The sequence below is a fragment of the Nannospalax galili genome, unplaced genomic scaffold (genome assembly GCF_000622305.1).
Source record: "Nannospalax galili isolate Female #2095 unplaced genomic scaffold, S.galili_v1.0 scaffold1055, whole genome shotgun sequence".
Classification (NCBI taxonomy): Eukaryota; Metazoa; Chordata; class Mammalia; order Rodentia; family Spalacidae; genus Nannospalax; species Nannospalax galili.
Genome location: NW_008337140.1, coordinates 866,333 through 877,462, shown reverse-complemented (window position 1 = coordinate 877,462; position 11,130 = coordinate 866,333). Strand labels below are relative to the sequence as shown.

General features: G+C 37.6%; 1 protein-coding gene across 3 annotated transcripts in view; it reads right to left on the bottom strand.

Annotated features, from left to right (window-relative positions):
• Positions 1 to 11,130, bottom strand: part of Ago3 (argonaute RISC catalytic component 3) — a 134,593-nt gene that overhangs the window by 57,066 nt on the left and 66,397 nt on the right. The window contains exon 1 of one of the 3 annotated variants that reach the window (XM_029563130.1): positions 10,819 to 11,021. The exons of the other annotated variants lie outside the window; for them this stretch is intronic. The gene's annotated coding sequence lies outside the window, so the exon portion shown is untranslated. Of the gene's footprint in view, positions 1 to 10,818; positions 11,022 to 11,130 lie in introns of those variants that run through there. 3 annotated transcript variants of the gene reach the window in all.

Below are 11,130 nucleotides of genomic sequence, written 5' to 3'. Positions count from 1 at the left end.
AGGAGACTCTTACACATCACCAAGTCCTGCTTCCAGCTTGAGATAGAGGTGCAGGTCCCCTCTGTGCTGACCCTGAGGAAATACCTCCCAGAAGACTCCACCACAGTGATGCTGGTCTCTTGTTACTTACAGCTGATTTTTCGGCCCCAGCTAACCAGCATCAATTGTCCCAGTAAAGCAAAGGTTTTATGCTTCAGGTTCTGGTCTCTTCTTAATCACTGCTGATTCTTCAGCCCCAGCTGACCAGAACCCACAGATTCTCAATCTAAAATCTCACACGAACAGCCCTGATGGTCTCTGCTTCCCTTTGAAGCTTCACAAGCCAGGCCTCCATCGTCTACAACTCTTCCAGTGTAACTGTTCCAAGCTCCACTGCAACAAACTCTGTGCACTCAATGGCTTTTCCAGCCCAAAGTTCCACAGGAAATATCTTGATTTGGAAGTAGTTAAGTTGTAACTGACAGAGCAGGACCCAAGAAAACGAAGTAAAATTAGCTAGGGTGAAAAAGAACCACTGCACTTATGGTATCAAGGGGAGGCAACACAAAGGATCTCTGAAACTAGTGATAAAAGGATGGAGGTGGTGCAGAAAAAATGAGGAAAGTGGTCTGAGGAGCAGACGCAGCCCTAGGTCCCCTGTCTAGCTCTACATTGATGAATAGCTGCCCTTTGGTTCTTGCATAAATCTGAAGGCTTACTCTTTGCAAAAGGTAAACAACCCCCCCCCCCGAAAAGAGGATGCCAGGCATAGTTGGAGGGACAGGAATGAACTATAAATAAAGGATTAACTTACTGTAAACATATAAAATGCCAATACAGAAATTCCTTTGGCTAGAACCTTCAACTTGGCTTCCAGAATGTAGGCAACCAGATTAGCCTTAAACAGGAGTTTGGAAGACTAATGTTTGAATAATCTGACCCACCAAGAGAAGATACCTAAGAACTATAAATCTTCCACCTCAACCACTGAATTCACCTTGGTGAGATTCTAGGTTAACAAGCCTCAATCATTCATACAGAGCTTCCATTCAGTGTTTTACATTTCCACAGAATCATGAGTAGATAAAAATCCTCTAAAATGGAAGCCAGAGAACAAAAAAAAAGAAATAGGGGTTTAAGGGAAGCACGATCATATATAGCAAGAAACCCCAAATAAATTATGCTCAGAGAGATATTGCATTTGTGGAACAAGACAAGCATGCTCTTAAAAAAGAACATCCAGAAAACAGAACTGTTAGAAAAAAAAATAGTAAAGACGAGAAAGTGGACAAAGGTTTGGGAGTAAGTTGAGAAAATTTTCCAGAAATAAACACAAAACAAAGACAAATGTATATACACTTAAAAATGGGTGGATTTTATAAGTGTATGATCTATAAAATGGAACAGGGCTTAGCATGCACAACGCCTTGTGTTCAATCCCTCATAACAAGAATAAAATAAAAACAAGAAGTGCTTCCAAATTCCTGAAGGAAAACAGTTTTGAACACAGAAACTCACTTCTTGAGAGGTAGTCTTGCTATGTTGCCTATTCTGAGCTCAAACTCCTGGGCTCAAGTGATCCTACTGCCTCATCCTCTTAGATAACTACTAGTCAAGTTTATTGATAAAATACACTTTCCAATATGTAAGGTGTTAAAATTTTTTCTCATAAAATTTCTGAAAAAGACAGGCATGGTGGTGCGTATCTTTAATCCCAGTACTCGAGAGGTAGAGGTAGGTGGATCTCTGTAAAATTCAGGCAAGCCTGATCTACATATAGAGTTCCAGATGATCTGGGGCTACAGGGAGATCCTGTCTTAAGGGGGGGGATGACATGAGATGAATATAGGACTGAACAAGACAAAAGAAATGCCCAAGAGAGTAAGTTGTGCTCTCAAAAGAAGCACAATATGACAAGTACGAAGGGGACATTCAAACAGAATAAAGCAGTATGAATCAAGAAACTGATCTGAAGGCCACCACTGATAATCTTTTACTATTGTACTGTTTTTCTAATGTGAGGACACTAACTGCATGGGTATGCCTGACTTAGAACACAGCTTCTAAACCATGAGTAGTGACTGAATGTGCTTGTGCTTGTGAAAAATTTGCCAACCATAAAAGGCTTGACACGGTGACTGAAAATTAAAAATCAAACATGTAATGAATCTGAAGTGTTTCTATAGTGCTCACTTGCATTGTATTCCTAAGATTTCACTGTAGCCTTGGTTCTAAGCATACAACATGAGCACTTTCAACTACACATGCCATAACACTATTATAGTGAATGCTGCTTAAAGCACCTTGGTTCAATTATGTACACACACACACACACACACACACACACACACACACACACACAATCACACGTGCAGTCCAGTTTTTTTTTTTTTTTTTTACTGTGAGTGTAGTTTTCTGCTCTTCTTTGGAACATAATGGCTTAATTATTAAAAAACTTTAAGGGCTGGGCGTGGTCGTACACACCTTTAATCCCAGCACTTGGGAGGCAGAGGTAAGCGGATCTCTGTGAGTTCAAGGCCAGTCTGGTGTACATAGTGACTTCCAGGACAGCTGGGGCTACAGGGAGACCCTGTCTCAAAAAGACGAAAAAAAAAAAACAAAAAAAAACTTTAAATATTTTCCTATAGTCATTCCTCAGCATGTAGCAAATTAGTATATCTTTATGAGTAGCACTGTATTAGAATGTGTGATTTTAAAAATTGTTTGAAGTGCTGATTGTTTCATAAAAAAAAGTGACAAGAAATTTGGTTTGGAATTAGGACAGAATTTCAGATATTTCTGAAATGATGCTAAGTACTTTAGCTATTTTGTACTACATATTTATACAAAGTGACATTCTCAGCATTGGTGATTGTAAAACCAAAATATCAATCAACTCTGAAAAATACTGATGATGTTTTAAGCTCTGCAGCATCAACTATTCAGTTAAGATTACTATTTTTTTTCCTGAGACAGGGTCTCATATAGCATAGGCTGGTCTGGAACTCAGTATATAGCTAAGGATGACCTTGAACTCCTGATCCTCCTGCCCCTGTCTTCCAAGTGCTGGGATTACAATTCCTGTATCACCATGCCCAGGTTAAGATTTAAATCTTTATGTAAAAATAGACACATTCATTAGTGTACAAATGTGTTTTCATCTCTAAGAAAAGGTGAAATTGTATGTATACCAAAGAATTATTTTGAAATAAGTTTAAGATTTATTGTCAATAAATGTTTAATTTGTACATCTATTTTATGTATCCTGAATAGCTGAGGAAACAAGAATGTGCTTGGCTTGATAAAGTATGTTTTTAAAAATATTATTATTTTTTTAATGTGTATGTATGAGTGTATTGCCTACATGCATGTAAGTGCACCCATGTTGTGCAATGTTCTCGGGGGTCAAAAGAGTTACAGACGGTTTTTAGCCATCATGTGGGTACTGGGAATTGAACCTGGGTCCTCTGCAAAAGCAACCAGTGCTTTTAACCACTAAGCCATCTCTCCAGCCCCAATAAAGTATGTTTTATAGAAAATTATGTTTCATTGAAAATCCCAAGTATATAAAGTTTGTGTTCTGTTTTGATGGAACTCAGAGCTTCACACCTTAGGTGAGTACTCCACCACTGAGCTACTCTCTGACCCTAAAACAATACACTTAAAGCTGAGATGTCTAAGGCTTGAGATTTGCCGTCTAAGACTCTAGCTTCCTAAGAGATGCAGTATAGAGTTGTGAGTATTAAACTCATAAGCTTTGGAATCAGAATTGTAGACCTCTACTATTTAAATAAAAAGTATGTGAGCTTGGACAAATGACTTTTTGTCTCTACTATTCAGTTTGGAGTATATACTGTATGGGTTTTTATTTTGAAATGGAATCGCCCTATGCTGCCCAGGCTGATTTTGAAATTGTGGGCTCAAGTGATTCTCCCATGTAAACATGACTGCCAAGTGTGTGACACTTCACTCAGCTCTGTGGCAGAATGTGTATATAACAATAATAATGTAAAATGCTTAGAGGAAAGGGTTTGGGAGATAGCACAGTGGTAGCGTGTGTGTGCTCAGCATACACGAATTCCTAGGTTAATCCCCAGTGCCCCCCAAACCAAAATACAACTAAAAAAACTACTCCATCTTAAGGGATATACAATTAACAAACACCTGAGTTGCTGTGATGCTCTTTTAAATGCATGAATGACAATAATAAATCCAAGTACCAAATGGAGTTGGCCTCAAAGTGGACTAAAGTAAAGAAATATTCTGCATTTTAATTAAATTGTAAGGTGCCATTAATGGCAATATTTGATGTATCACAAAAATGTAAATCAAACTGTGACAAATCAATTTTAAGCTATCTTCCAATATAAGAGAAGTTGAAATGTGGTTAAAAAATGTGGTTTAAAATGTGGTTAAAAAAAAGTCTTAGATTAGTATAATACAGTAAGTTTAATTGCATAATTGAGAGCTAGGATATTAAATGCCATTAAATAATTACTCTCAAGACATTTTTAGTCATGGGTTTAGAAACAAATTGTTCCTTTAGAGTACTTTTCCAGGCTTATTGCCATGGCCAATTTCTCCTGCCTCTCACCTGTCTTTCCCTTGGTGTGCATTTTATCAGGCTTGACAGTAGGCACATTACCCACTGAACTGTCCTGCTAGGCTTGTTGTCCTTTTTTACACTACTTATTTACTTATGCAGGGAAGGGTATATTCCATGGTATGCATGTAGAGGTCGGAGGACAACTTGTAGGAAGGAGATGGCTCTCTTTCTCTAGCAGGTGGGGATCATACTCAGGTTGTCAGGCCTGGCAGCAAGCGACTTCACCCAGTGAGCCATCTCACTGGACGCCCCCCGCCCCCACAGTACTTTTATATTGCTCAAAGCCAGTCTACTCTAATAGTAATTTCAGGTTCAATAAATGCTGTTTTTTTTAGTGTAGTACACCAAGTTCAGGTGTTGCAAAATCAAAACCACACAGAAACAAAGAACAAGTAAGGTGATCAATACTTTTCAGTTCTTGCTATTTTTCACAGCATTTTACTGACAATTAACAAACCCTTCATATAGGTATTATGGAAAATGGTATAGAGCTTCTTTAGAATATTAAAAATAGTGCTGGACATGTAGCTCAGTGGTAGAGCACTTGCCTAACTTGTGCAAAGCCCTGAGTTCTATCCCTAGTCCTAAAAATTAATTAATTAATTGTACTACCATATGATCTAGCAATCTCCCTTTTGGATTTATTTTGAAAGCAAATAAAATCAGCTTGTCAAAGAGACATCTGCATTCCCATGTTTACCATACTACTATTCAGAATGGCTAAGATACAGAAACAACATACATCTGCTGACAGATCAATGGATAAAAATGTGGTTATTTGTGTGTGTATACAAGTTTATTATTCTGTTTTAAAAAAGGAGATGCTGCGCATAGTGGCATGTGCCTTTAATCCCAGCACTAGGGAAGCAGAGGCAAGAGGAAGAGTCCAGTCTGTTCTCCATAATGGGTTCCAGGCCAGCTACAGGAAGACCCTGTCTCAATAAGCAAATAAATAAATAAATAAATAAATCCTGTCATTTGTGACAATATGAATGAATCAAGAGGATACTTATGTCCAGTGACATAAATAAATAAGACAGACTTTATGATCGCACTCACAAATGGAATTTTGAAGTAAATTCAGAAAGAGTAGGATGGTAGTTACCAAGGGGTGGAGGTGGGAAAAATGAGGACACATTGGTCAGAGAAAATAAGAGAAAAAATTGTAAGATGAGTAAGTTCTGAAGACCTAATGTACAGCACGTTGAATATAGTTACTAATAAAGTACTGAAATTCCCTGAGTGTAGGTCTCAAGTGTTAACCGATAAGCATACACACAAATACAACCATATACAATCAAAACATAATCAAAGTAAGGTGTTGGTGAGGCTGCCTGTTGTAATAATGCCACAATATATATTGTCAATAATTATGTGGTGTGCTTTAAACACAGGTGTTTACCAATCACACCTTAGTAAGGCTCGGGAGAAGAGCACCATTTATAATTTTAGGCATTATATTTATTTTATTTAGATTCATAATCCTTTTTTTTTTTTTTTTTTTTGGTCTTTTTGAGACAGGGTCCCCCTGTAGCCCCAGCTGTCCTGGAACTCACTATCTGGACCAGGCTGGCCTTGAACTCACAGAGATCCGCCTGCCTCTGCCTCCCGAGTGCTGGAATTAAAGGCATGTGCCACCACACCCGGCCTGAAAATCAATCTTATCATTTCTCTGCTTCACATGGTATAAGTTAGTTTGTTCACACAAATAAACATTCATACTTTTCTTGACACATGCAGGTTTTTGGTCTCCTCTCCCTACCCTAGGTAGGTCATGCCATTCATATTCCTTCTTTCTTCCTAAACGGAAACACAATCTTGAAATTGGTTATGAATTTGTCCCATCTATGGTTTTGTTTTTTATAATTTTACTGAATTTATATATACATGGTATATATTTTGGTTTTAAATTTATATAAATAACACATACATTTGCAATCTACTACCCCTTTCAACATTGTTGTAATAATCTATGTTGACATAAATATTCATATATTCATTTGACAGGTAGTTTAGCATAATAATAACTTATGTACTATTTATGGAATGTAGGCTATTTAAAATTTTCTGAGATTACATTAGTGTATCAGGAACATATGCAAGGTATCTCTACGGTCCATTATGGACTTTAAGATATATTTAAGTTAACTCTATCTTCACATTATCCTTTCCAGATAATGAATATGGTTCTCCTCCAGGCCTTATGGAACAGGACTATAATCCCAGCACAAAGGAGATGGAAGCAGGAGGATCGGGAGTTCAAGGTCACTCTCAAGCTACACAGTGTCTTCAGTGTAGCCTATGCTATATTAGATCCAGTCTCCAAAAAACTAAAACAAAACCCAGCACGACCAACCAACACCAATAACTGCAACAACAAAAAAAAATGTTCCCCAAACTAGCCAACTCAACAACCAATAATCCCAACCAAAAAATGCCCCCAAACCAACCAACCTCCAAAACTGTTATTTGAAATAGTTATGCCAAATCACACTTCTGCCAACAGTGTGTGAGTTCCTTGCCAACATTTCATTCCTTATAATAATTTCTTTTGGAGGCAAGCAGCAGAGTTTCACTATGAAGCACTGCCTACCTTGAACTTATGATTCTCCTGACAGCCCTCCTACAATGGTTGCTTTATAGGCATGAGCCACCATGCTTGGCTTTATAAAACTTAAAATTTTATAAATCTGATGGGTGTGAAATGGTTCCTTTATTGATTTTATCTGTAATTTTAAAAAGCCTTACATTATTTTAAAATTATTTGTATATGTGCATGTCTGTGTGTGGGAATATGCATGAGTAAGTACAGGTGCCAGTGGAGTACAGAAGAGGGCATCAGATCCCCTGGAGCTAGAGTTTCAGGTTGTGAGTTGCCTGACATGGGTGCTGGGAACTAAGCTCAGGTCCTCTGCAAGAGCAGCAAGTGCCATCTCTCCAGTTCCAATACTTCAGTTATTTTATTATATATAGAGAAATGATAATAGTCTTCCTAATATACCACTAAGTTTTCTATATTTAGATTTACATGGTGACATCACTTAGTATGTAATACTTATTTTGGATTAGTCAGTTACCAAACATGTAATTATATACATAAAACTACATTCATGCCAAATAAAAATCAACTATACAATTCAGAATATGGTTTTGGTTTCCTTACCATCAATATCGAGCATAATTTCCCACATGAACCTGGCATTCTCCAATTCAGTGAGACTGACTGGTCAGCAAAACCCAAGGATTCTATCTCTGCCTTCCCAACACTGAGATTCTAGGTGAACACCACTAAGTCCAACTTTAAAAATATATATATTTATTATTTTTATTTTACGTGTATGAGTGTATTGCCTGCATGTATGTGAGTGCACTCGTGTCATGCAATGCCACGGAGGTCAGAAGAGGGCGTCAGATTTCCCTGGAACTGGAGTTAAGGATGATTCGTAGCTGGCATGTAGGTTCTGGGAATCAAACTTGGGTCCTCTGAAAGAACAGTTAGTGCTCTTAACTGCTGAGCCATCTCTCCAGCCCCTAAGTCCAACTTTTTAAAACTTGGATGCCAGGATTTGAATTCAGGTATTCTTGCTTATACAGGATGCACTTACTAAGCCATCTCTCATCCTCAGGATTTTCCTTTATAGTTTATATTTTATATTTTGTTCAGTGTTATAGTCTCTCTCCTCCCTCCCTCCTTTCCTCCCTCCCTCCCTCCCTTCCTCCCTCCCTCCCTCCTTCCTTCCTTCCCTCCCTCCTCCCTCTCTCCCTTCCTTCCATTTTTTAAATCTTTATGTAGACCAGGCTGGTCTTGAACTCAGAGAGATCTACCTGCCTCTGCCTCCTGAGTGCTGGGACTAAAGGTGTGGGCTAACATGCCTGCCTTCTTTTTCTTTTGTTTTTGTATTTATTCTTTTTATTCTATGTGTATGAGTGTATTGCCTGCATGTATGTAAGTGCACTTAAGTCATGCAATGCCCACAGAGGTCAGAAGAGGGTATCAGAGCCCCTGGAACTGGAATTAGGGATGGTTGTTAGCTACCATGTGAGTGCTGGGAATCGAACCCAGATCCTTTGCAGGAACATTCAGTACTCTTAACTACTGAGTCATCTCTCCAGTCCCACTCCCTTTTTCTTTTTTCTAAAATAATCTCACACTTTTTCACTCTTAAGATTATAGTCCACATAGAAATAAATTTTATATAAAATGTGAGATGGATCCAATTATTTATGAAATGGTTAACAACTGCATAAATACACCATATTAAGTATTTTACTCCTTCATTAGCTTGAAATGCACCTTAGACATTTACAAAATTCCGATAAGTACACACCTGCCTTGTTTCTAGACTTTACTTCATTATCAATCTGTCCCTACACTTAAAACACTGTGGTATAATTGCTACTATTTCATAGTAAGCAGGGAAATTCCTTTCTTTAAAATTTTATTGCTTTCTCTTGCTTATTTATTTTTCCATACAGATACAGACTTGTTGGGTGTCATAACAAATCCCATTTGGACTTTAATTACTATTATACTTACAGGTTGCTTTTTGGAGAACTGACAAATAAGTATATTTCTTTTTTTAAAGTTTTGCTTCTTTCAGTAAAGTTTCATATTTTATAGACTTCTCAGAAAATTTACTCCTGGTCATCTGCTTTTCAATCTAAACTGTTAGTCTTATCATATTGTTTCTTCAACTTGGATATCACTTAGTCTTATAATCTTGAACGATTTGTTTTGTTTTGTTTTGTTTTGTTTTGTTTTTTGAAGTATGGTCTCACTATGTAGCCCTAGCTGGCCTGAAATTCAATAGTAAACTTACAGAGATCCACTGACCTCTACCTCTGGAATGCTGGGATTAATGGTGTGCACCACTATGGTTACTTCTGATTTTTCAAGCTCATTTGGATCTTTCTCTTCCATGCTCTTGGATTTATTAATTTTTTTGATTAATATGATCAAGAGTTATTCTAGGCATGGAAAGAACACTGGTGAATGAGAAGGGCAGTGCCAATCTCCAAGGGGCTTTCATTTTAATAGAGACATAAAACAACACAGCTCTATTTCAGTGCAGTACGCACTATTACAGGGGAAGCACACTGTGCTATGGGAATATATAAGACAAATACCTAACTCAGACTTGGGGGAATGGCTGGACTGGGGGAAAAGGGTGTCAAACACTGCTTCTCAGGGAAGTAACATGTAGAGTGAAACCTGAAAGAAGAACAGAAGTTAGAAAACACAGGATGACTAAAATCATAGTACTGATAACCTTTCTTGCTCTTGATTTTATTGTGAAAGGTCTTGTTTAACCGGGAAATCACCTACTTTTTGAACATATTTCCTCTTTTGGCTTCATTTTTTTGTTGTTGCTCCCATGCTGCCTGTAATAATCACTACTGGGTCACTTGTTCATTCTTCCTTACATGCTAGTATTCCCTGTGGTTTTTATCTTTCCCTTTCTTGTTTTACTCTACATGTACTTGGCTTGTTTGCTTGTTTGTTTTTAAAGAGGTCTCATTATTTAACCCATACTGACCTCAAACTCACTATGTAGCCCAGGTTGGTCTCAAATTTTCGATAATTCGTTTGCCTTAGCCTCTCCAGTGCTAGGTTTACAGGTATAAGCCCACTACACTCTGCTTACATTTTTCTTTAATGTGTCAGCTTGGGTAGGCTACTAGTTGTCATTTATTTAATCAAACACTAATCTGGGTGTTGCTAAGAAGTTATTTTACAGCTGTAATTAAAGTCCATAATCAGTTGACTTTCCATAAGGGACATTATCCTGGATAATGTGGATGAGCCTGATTCAATTAGTCAAAAGGCCCTAAAATCAGGGCTGAGGCTTCAACAAGAGAAAGAAGAAATTCCATCTATAGACAACAATTTTAGACTGTGTCCAAGATTTCTGTTCTTCTTGTCAGCCTGCGCTAAGGATTCCAGACTGGCTTTGCTAGCCCCTACAAGTGCATAAATCAAACCTCTATGTATTCCTACTGGCTTTGCTACTCTAGTTGGACTCTGTCTGACATATCAGACTTATAGTTTACAAGAATACTTTCTTCAAAAACCTAGTGAAGTTTGTAGTCTATTTTCAATCAGTTCCATGTGCCAGTAACTATACCCAGGGTTTTTGTTTTCTGGACATGGTTCTTAAGCATATTTTTGCAGCTCAATCCTTGGAATATGTTCCTTCCTCTCCATCCCACATTAGAATATCACCATCTCTTACCTGAACTAGTGATTGAAAAGTCTCCTAACTGGCTTCTCAGATTAGTTTTTTCTCCTCTATCTATTTTCCACACTGCTGCCAGAGGTCTCTTTCTGGAAAACAAATATGATCATGTCACTACCCTTCTTAAAAACCTGTGAAGTCTCCTACCAAAAGGTTTAAATTTGCTTTTTATTTCATTAATTCCTGTTTTTATTTCTCATTTCCTTCTAGTCTCTTTGTGTTTAATTTTTTAACTTTTTGAGATAAATGTTCAGGTCACTAATGTTTTTCTTCTATTGAAATAGGTCTTCAAAGTTTTGAATTCTCTCT